The following is a 10,463-nucleotide window of genomic DNA, read 5'->3' on the forward strand; positions in this document are numbered from 1 at the left end:
TTGCGAAGACTTTCCCTCTGATTCGTGTTCTCCGCTCTCTTCATTTTTCCAAATAAGAAAGTTAACTAAGTCAGCTCAACCTGTAAACTACCTTCGAACTTTCCAACACGTTGTAATAAGTAGTATTTAAGTAATGAATAAGAACACACCTTTTTGTCGCGTCAACTGCAAGAAAAAACCATTAATCACACAAATAACATTTTTGGTTTTTACAAAGAAACATTGCCATGTAAACAATAAAAGATGCTAAATAAAAGATGGCTTTCTGTAATTGTATCTTAGCCAAAACAACAAAGGACATTAATTTTGTATACTTTTGTTTAAGAGTTTTCCTTAAGGCTTTATAAACATTCCAGAACAAAACTGCTTGTTTGTTGCAAACCATGAATTGGAATTCATTCTTTGTAGCTTTGTCCTTTTTGTTCTAAAAGCAGTGCGAGGAAACAGTTAAACGGTATTTTGCAGTTTATTATTGCAACGAAATAGAACTGACTACCGTGTGCCCGAAATCTGACCTCAAACCCTGCCCGCGTTCACCGCTTGTTTTCGCCAGGTGTCCACGAGCGATTAGCATTTCCTTTTCCGTTTTTCCACGCGCATGATTGACGTAATTTTTAAAAGCCTTTTTAAAGCTACCCAGCACAAAAAGTTACTTAGGATTTGTCCTAGTTCCATGATTTATCGTTTGAGTCATTTAACGGTCTTGGATCCGTTTAATGCCATGAAAGCCTGTTTGAAGCTGAACAACTCTGACAGACTTCGCCTTGAGATGTAAATGCGAAACAGAATAGTTCCAAAACAAGCTGATGTTAATTGCCTCTGCAAAGGGGCTTTTAAAACCAAACGAAATCTTGGTTTATTGCCAGAAAACTGCCTCGATTTTGCTTTAAATTCGAAGTTACGCGTATGTATAAAACGATTTTTGTTAAATTTCCACTAATACACGAGTTTGTAGGTCCGACGGGCAATTGGAAGCGCGAATTTGCGAACGTTGATCACGTACTTTATTTCCTCATTGTGCAATCTTATATTTTGCTTTGACATCAAGAAATGAAACACTAACATTTTCACACCCCGACTGTATACTTAAACCTTATTATAAAATATATCTTTCATTTGTAAGGAACACGGTATTGATTCAGTGATGGTTAAAAGAGCAAGGCAATGTAAGGTATTCGCAACAAACTCGAAACAAACAATATGCTAAATGGACCCACCATAAACGGGGTAAATATTTTTTTAAACGGTATTTTCCAGCTGGTAAATGTCGTCCAGATGGCGGTAAGATAATTTTCAGCTGCTACCTGCTGCACAAAGAACATTGTGCTTTGTACGTTCTTGTAAACCGATACACACCCTGCACTTTTTTTAAGTTCCTTGGCCTCGTGTTTAAGAGAGTTCTATTGTGGAAGAACTTAGTTTGCATATTCAAAATGCGTAGTCATTCTTTGCGTCAAAGGTTAAAGCCCCCCGGTGTTACGTTACCGACAACTAAATTAAATACGCTTAGCTGTGTGTCAGTCCTGGGGCAAATACCGGACTCCTTCCCGCCGGATCGCTTTGCTCTTTGCCGCTCGCCCGCGTGACTCTAAGGTGAGCCTGCTCGCAGGCTACAAACTTCCCTAGCCCGCAGAACAGGTAGATTAGCGGGGCAGAGAACGAAAGGCGATTAGCGGGGCAGACAGCGAAATTACGTTCTGCTCTCTGCCCCGCTAATCCGCCTGTCCTGCAGGCTAAACCTCCCGGGCTACATGGACTTTCGCTGGTTGCTGAATGCATGATGGTTGGAAAAAATGTGTTCCTGTCTTAGGATCTTGTTGTTTTTGTGAGGAGAAATAGGATTATCGAGCTAACATATCGTAAAGAATTTGCTACGTACTGTCAAAAGATCGGTTATGATGGATAACTGTCCTACTAGTTGAGCAGGTTCGGTTTCTAGGAGAAAATGAAAGCGGTGTGCGGTTTCCAAGGAACAAAATATGGCGGGTTGCGGAATATACGGTCCCCTATAAGAGACTCTTCTATCAGGCAAAGTTGGTTTATTCGTCAGCTAGTTTTATAAATATACAAAATCGTGGTATAACCACTGCTCCGATATATACAGTTGAAGTGATCACTGCGGGATTCAACTGACAAGGTCTAAAACAATGTACACCGGCAATATAGTAGAACAAAGCTTGGAGATACGAAGTTAAATTCGACATGTAAAAAAAAAAACAGCAAATGACAAACTCGCCTTCAGGTCGATCTTTTGACACTGTGATTGCTTCTTTTCTCTCACTACAAATCAGATACCAACTCGTTATAGGCACTTCGAAACATCATGTTGCAGAATTTCATTGATTCACATACATAATTCAGAGACCTTTGTCTATTTGTATGCTAGACGTTACTGATGTGCCAAAAAAAAAACCCACGTTCTTTCACTGATACACGCCATGCCAGGACATACCCTCCTGTTTCCCCAACCAAGGAAGGAAATAAATTCAAAATTATCCAACATAATTTAGCCCGTTTTCCTCAGGTCACTGCAGTGCTGCTCAACCATGTTCGGTTCTCGAGCTCTATCCAATTTTTTTTTCCCAGCGTTTAATATACTGAGAAAGATTGGCATGCTTGCAGGTTACAAGGTGCAATTATGAAAATATAATGACAAACGCGTTAGCAACATCGGAAATAATTAAGGCAAAAATACATGAAATGTCTTATAAATACCTAGTTTTAATTCAAAACCAGCAGAGCGTTAAGTCCATTAGCTTCCATTCGTTGTCTGAACATGTACTGAATATTAAATACACTCTCCCTGTTGACTGAAGAAATTCATAATTATCCAACATAATTTAGCCCACTTTCCTCAAGTCACCGCAGTGTTGCTCAACCATGTTCGGTTCTCGAGCTCTATCCAATTTTTTTTTTCCAGCGTTTAATAAACTGAGAAAGATTGGCATGCTTGCAGGTTACACGGTGCAATTATGAAAATATAATGACAAACGCGTTAGCAACATCGGAAATAATTAAGGCAAAAATACATGAAATGTCTAATAAATACCTAGTTTTAATTCAAAACCAGCAGAGCGTTAAGTCCATTAGCTTCCATTCGTTATCTGAACATGTACTGAATATAAAATACACTCTCCCTGTTGACTGAAGAAATTCTGAACATTAAATAAATTATCCGGCTAGAATGATCAGAAAAAAAAAAATGACAGTTTATGTAAAGTAGATTGCTTTATTGTAGATTGAAAGTTCTTCCTCCTTAACAAAGCGATATACTTCTTTGTCGTGGTTTGTCACGTATGGGGCTAACCTCTTGATTTCCATTTCAAGAGGTATTTTTTTCTTTAACATATTACTTCTACTCTTGAATAAAGTATTGTGTTGTATTGTTTTGTTTTGTATTGTTTTGTATTATTGTATTGTGGTAGCAAGATGACTGAAGTCCATCTTGCCTTAATTTGCAATGGTCCTTTTACCGATGTCACGCTTTTCCGATTTTCTTAATCAAACAAAAAATAAGCCTCGCCGCTCGATTTATCATGCCGAATTTAGTAAACACGCGACGTTTCATGACAAATCCCTTGCAAAGTCATGCAAGTATGGAACCCCAACCTTGCCAATTTAGACAAAGAAATGTCTGTCAGGGGACAAGCGCTGCCATGCCCCCTTGAAATACATTCCCTTGTGAGAATTGGTAAGTTTAGGGTTCCATTTTTTTCACGAGATTGCAACGGATTTTTATGAAACTTCGCATAGTTACTAAATTCGGTATGATGAATTGATCTATGGAGGTGTGTTTCTTTCTGTTTATATGAAAAATACGAAAAATTGTTGATATTGCGTGACACCAGTAAAAAGGGCCATTCCCGGTGCCGGCTGCGTTGACAAAGAGAAAACTAGTCAATAAGTGCGCTTTAACAGATCAGGAATTCCTATTGTTTGAAAATTTCAGGTTCTTAGAAGTTATTTACTGTCATAATAGATTGTCATTCCGCTTAAGCCAAATTTGAAGGCAAGAACGAGGTAATATGAGCGATTTTGGTTTTAACGAAGCCAATAAGTGACCAAAACCGCTTTAGGCTGGCATACCGAAACGCTTGAACGACAGAAAATGCATGCTAGGTAAACTTTTTTAAAACTTTATTGTAGGTTTTTAAAGGAAACGGCGTTAGCTTTCAGAGCTTTCCATCGAAATTCAAAAACACTACATACTCCAATACAGCTCTTGTAAACCCTTTTAGCACGCTTTAGCCACCTGTAAGATATCATAATCTGAAACCAGGAGCCATAATCGGGGACGGAGACCTAAGTCTCGGGATTCGCGCGCACCCATGATATGGGACAATTTTTCTATTTTTAGAACAAATTGCGCCATCCTGACGTCATATATCCGCGCGGATTCACGCACATGTCAGGGGCTCTCGCGTGGATGTTGTCACGTTGCGCGATCAAATGGTGAGAGTTGAGAGATTCTCTTGCGTATTTTTCACAGCGATGGCAGGGAATAAGGCAGGGAATACGAACCAGGGCGCTTATAAGTAGTTTTATGCTCTGAGCTAACGGAAAAAGTGGGTTTTTCAGGGTCGAAAACAAGACTTCAATCTCGCGCTGGGAATGAATAATAAGATCTGCTCACGCTAGTTGTAAGCTTACGCGTATGCTTAAGAATATAGCAAGAAAACTCTCTACTCTGGTATCGAGTTAATTTGTGAGTTTCTCAGACAATGTTTAATCATAACCAAAACCTGTTTTGATGGTTTCTTATTGTCTCTGCTTGTTTGGTGAGTTTGCAAAGGTTTTTGAAAGGAAAGTCTGACGCGTACAATTAGCTCATTTGCATAGTGCAGCTCGTGCACTTTCAAGTCCGAGTCGCTGTTTTCAATTGTCAACAAATCTTGACAAAGATTTCTTTCGTTATCTTTTGTGCTAAGATGCTGCAACAAATTTCACGAATGCAAAAAAGGCTACTAACATCATGTGTGTTTCTTCAACATAAGCATAGTGAAGTTTTACACTGCGAAAATGAAAATAGACAAGGAGTTTTGATAACTCGATCAACAAAATCGAAATCGTTATTCCAAGTTGATTAAAGAAAGCGTCATCGTAACTTTGCTGATTGTTTCTGCTTTATTCACATATTTTCAGCTTAGCTTTTAATATGTTCTCAAACATTTATCAATCTTAAACGTATTTAAAAACCATAGAGCTATTGTTTGAGTTCGATGTACGCTTTCACACGAAAGTGCGACGGAAGTACAATTTGTCATGTTTAGTGACTGTACAAAACACGCATCGGCGGGCGCTCTCATTCATCGACAACAGAGAATTTACTGGATTTTTACACGAATAAAACTGAGCAGTATCTACGGACGTATAGTTATTAAGCCTCGATGAAACATCAAGCGTTGCTTACAATTCAAGCGAAACTCAAACTAGCAATTATTTCGTTTTACTTTTCGGTCGCGATAGACTGACAAATTCCTCGCAAGCGTGTGGCAAGAGGAGCTATGAAACTATGAAGTCCTGAAGCTCTGCTATATCTAAATATATCTACCTAGTGTTTTGCTGTGTAATGGAAAAGCTGTTAATCTTCAACATATGTGAAATTTAAAGTGGAGTAATGTACAGTTCATGTAAAAGAAGCATCAGTCGGAACACAACTTGGTCAGCGATAAATATAAGCTTACAGCGGAACATACCTAAATTCGACACAGTCTTACTTCACTCAAACTGGAGCAGCTTACGACGAAAATACTTAAGCAAAATCCCAACAGACGTAAACGCGTTGAGTTGTGGGGCAAAAATATGAAACATTTCGGGAATTTCGGACGCCATTTCCCCCGCGCGATATCCGCAAAAATCCTCGCAGCATGTACGCGCGTGTGCCACAGGTGATGGCGCAATCTGTTCTAAAAATAGAATTATTGTCCCATATCATGGGGACAACCCCAATACTTGAAATGGCGCGCGCTTACGGTCTCCGTCCCCGATTATGGCTCCTGTCTGAAACCCAATTAAATACCTGCTAAAATACATGATTTGACCACGTGGTCACAAAGTTATGTTATAATTCACTTCACATCAGCCGCTAGAACAGTGTAGGAAAACAATATACAATAAATTCCTAGACTTTCAGATTTTCTACTTTAAAATAATTGGAAGGCTATGGTTGTGCTCATGAATAATTTGACTCATATGAAACCTGGCTTAAAGCTTTAAAGCTTCCAGACGCGTTTTCCGCCCACTTGGAAAGCGTGCTTTTTTCGCGCACTTGCAAAGCCGCGTAAAAATTGATCGACGAATGTATCAAAAAACGCGACTGAGAACTTTTTAGCACATCTGCATCCCTAGAATTTTTTAATACATTCCTTTGACCAGTATCTTAACTTGGCTATTCAAAAAAATTGTTCAGATTTCAATTTTTAAGAAAATTATTATTTGCTATCGGACTACCATAAAAACACTTTCATTTCCTGCGCGTGTTACCTACCTGTCAGGATAGCTTCGTCCAAACCGATATAAGTTCTATTGACATTGTATTTATTTACGTGTTAGCTGCGTGCGCGACAGCTCCTGACCTCTCGTGGTCTCCATGTGTCGCTAGGTCTATTTTCCGCGGACATGGTACGCGCCATGTGGTTCATTGAAAAGCTCTCGGGGTAACCTGTACGCGCGTCTGGAGAAATTAATGCGTTCCAGTGACTGCAAGTCAGCTGACCTTACAGCAAATCACAGTTCACCTGAGCAACGGCCTAACAGGTTGTCATTCGGAAACAGGTTTAGTTTTTTTATATATACACAGTCTTCAACTTCAGTGGCGAGAATGTGGAGAAGCTGCCGATTAATTCCGAAAATTGATTGTTTTGTAAGGAAAGAAGAACCGCAGAATGGAAGTAACTCAAGCATAGCTACCTCAGGAAATGATATTTTCGGACTAAAGAATGAAATAAGACGTAACATATTGACGAAAGAACAGAAATTTCAGTCCTTCAAGCAATATCACTTCCTGATGTGGCTACGCCCCCGTTACCTCGTGCCAGAATACAGCAAGTACCACGCACCTCGTGACAATGTTTGTTTTACCGAGAAAAAAAGGACATGACTTACACCTTGGCATCAGATCAAGGCGTTCTCTAAATTTAAATATTAAAAACTGGATAATGGGATAATGCAATTCAAGAGTTTTCATTGGCTTAGCCATCATGGTATTTTGGGGGCGTTTATATTTACTTTTATTTTTTATTTTAGTTTCTCTATTTTGGGGGCGTTTTTAATAAAACAATTATTCTACTCGCGCTTGTTAGATATTTGCCTCCTTCGTGACGAGCCCAAAGTGCGGCTAGTTGTATATGAGATGATAATAGCCAAGTCAGCGCTACGCGCCTCGTTGAATAATTGTAATTACAGTTAATTATTTCCTGAGTCTTCGATTACTTCACTCATGACGTCACACAACCTTACCTTAAACACGTACACCCGCAGATATTAAGCTGCAACTTTTTAATCAAAATGTTTGTAAACAGATCAGGTATGTGGCTTATCTGCGAGAACATCTGGACAATGAGCCGTAATTTTGTATAAATTAACACTTTTCATCGAAAATTTGTAACTTGTAATTCCGTATACCAAACTAATAAGAACTTAATAAAACTATACCATGTTACACATTGATCACTGCTTTTCCAAGTTTGGTGGCTTCTAACAGAGCCGTTTTTGTTCACACGCACAAGCTGACATCAGTTTTTATGTTTTGATGTTCTTTCTTGGTTAAGGTCGCCCGTTCTTGAGCAGCTAAACGTCACTCTGCAGAAAAAAAACCTTGCCTTGTCTTGTATTAAGATCAAATGAAGCTTCGAAAGCTACTCCTTCCCAGGGCTCCATCTGCTTATAAATTGCCTGGCTACTAAACTACAAACCAACAAACGAACGAATGAACGAACGAACGGGTTCAGTTCGGCTAATGCCACTTTTGGGCATGTTTTGATTCACGGACCAAAACAGCTGATTATCCAATTAGCGCTTAAATTTGGGGTCACATGGTGCGGGGTCTGTTGTCATAAAATTATTTGCATTTGTCAATCAAAGTCGCGATTAGCGATGAAGTCGATGATGAGTTGAATCAAACAATTAATCTCGCAATCTTCTTTCGTTTTGTTTAATGGCCGAAAATCTGATTGTAGAACTGGAAAAGTGCAAGTTATATCTCTCGGCCATAATCTCTCTTCTTGTCACGCATGTTATGTGCAATATTGAGCTGTAGTTTACGTTAGTCAAGCTATGAGATACGCGTACGAGGTCTGATTTCAACACAGTCTGCAACAATTCACGCTGTATTGACGGAGTAACGTAGCGTGGCATCCCTAAGCTTGTATCGTGCGACGTCTAGAGCTAGAAAATTTACTGCGATGTTGCAAACTTCACCTCGGTAGACGAAAATTCATATAACAAACAGGAAACAGATGAGGTCTTACTGATATAAGCCAAACCTTGTGAGTATGGTCAATAGTAATAGATATAGCGATCAATGAAATTCATGCAAGAACTGAGTTAACAAGGCCTGTGAATCAGACTCACAACAGCTATCTTTGTATAAATGGCTCAGAAGAAGCCAGAAAAATTTCAATCGAAATCAAGAAAAATGGCACCCGTGGAAGACGAGCCAACATATTCCAGTATATTATTAATTAGTATGGAGCTGAACAAAGAGTTTCCAGCAATCTGATTGGTTGAGCGATTCCTTATTTGACGCTTTAGTGTAAATCTACTAGCGGTCTATCACGTATGCCGTACTCTGAGTGGCTACGCTACTCACTATCTATTAAACAATTAGATTATATTTATGGGCTCGAGATTTCTACCACACGATAGTTGACAAGGGCGCAGTCCGAGTCAACTATCACGCATAGAAATCGAGAGCGAATAATCTAATTGTTTTAGTATAAATCTACCAGTCGTTCAAAACTTTATTCAGATGCCCTTCACAGACACTTCAAAACCGCAAAGAAGCGGCCGTCATTGTGGTAACAGCCACACACTGCTACGCTACTCACTGTCCATCACAGATTAGTAGATGCTGTAATCTGATTAGCTAAACCATTGAACACTATCAGCCATTAGTGTGCAGTGGCTGGAGGTCATCTAGGAAATGGCGACGTTTTTTTCGTTTTTCCAAAGTTTTGGAGGAACATTTTGCATTGATGCAAAATGAATCATTAAATTCCTAAGAAGTCTAAACGAAGGACTATGCGGTTTCTTGACTTTTAAAAAAGTTGAAATTATTGAGAAAAAAAAAAAAAACTGACGCGCGCGCGCACACAACTTCAATTTTAAATGACAATTCCATCGGAGCGATCTTTTTCAGGCGAAAAGTTTAATAACACGTCAAGAAATAATTGGAAACCATTATTTGATGTAAATTTTAGTAAGTATCCTACTAAAACAATTAGATTATGAGCTCGAGATTTCTATGAGGTGATAGTTGATGAGGCCGAAGGTAGTCGTGGTAGTCACATGGTCTCACATAGCCAGTAAATTACGAGTCCCAGATCTATAAACATGTGTCCTGTACCCTTGCGGATAAACAGCATGCAGAAACAAGGTGGCCATTTAGTTTTCTTGAAGACCAGCATGTCAACAGAGCGCAGTATTGAAAATGTCTGCCCTGGGACTCCTTGCTCAATCCGTTAGACTTCTAAGCTTTGGTAGAGATTTTACTTTTTCAACCACGGCTCGAAATGCATGTTTTCTTCGTTTGGTACTGGAAGGAGTTACCTCTGTGGTCGATTGTGTCAAATGTGTGCCAATTCCTGTTAAAAAAAAAAAAGCAGGATGACCCACCCCCATGGGTGGCCTTGTTAGCTGATCAAAAAATGATGCCCCACCTCCTCTCTTCTCCAGTCCAAACCCCCTCCGCCCGCCCCCCCCGCCCCCCGCCCAATACGTTTTGACTAGTCCCTAAAGGTTGGGGGACGGCTAGCGATAGAAATGTCTCTCAGTTTCGATTTAATCTGAGTTTACCACCTGGAGAGACCTAATCGAAGCGAAGAAGGGAAGGGAATGAACTTGGACAGCGAAACGTACATTTATCCTTAAACATAGACATAGACTTGATAAGCAGAGTCTACAGGACGCACCAGCACGGCCAAGAAAACAGAATAACTAAGTAAAAATGTACATTTGGGAATAAATATTACACTCAACTAACTACAAGTATATAACTACTACTAAAAGTAATCAAAGATTATGAGTGCGTTCGACGCCGTCACTTTAATATATATTCCTTATGATTTCACTAGCTGACTTTCAACCTCTGTCTATTGCTAAAACCAACATTTTTCATCAACAACCGAGGTTTTACAGACAGATACATCATAGTGTCAAAGCCCATGCCAGTGAAGTCAGTGAAGAGGTCCGCTCTATAAACTACGATTTGTTGATACATCGCGTGACGGCGCCAGTTTCCGTAG

This window comes from Orbicella franksi, chromosome 13 (assembly GCF_964199315.1).
Source record: "Orbicella franksi chromosome 13, jaOrbFran1.1, whole genome shotgun sequence".
NCBI lineage: Eukaryota > Metazoa > Cnidaria > Anthozoa > Scleractinia > Merulinidae > Orbicella > Orbicella franksi.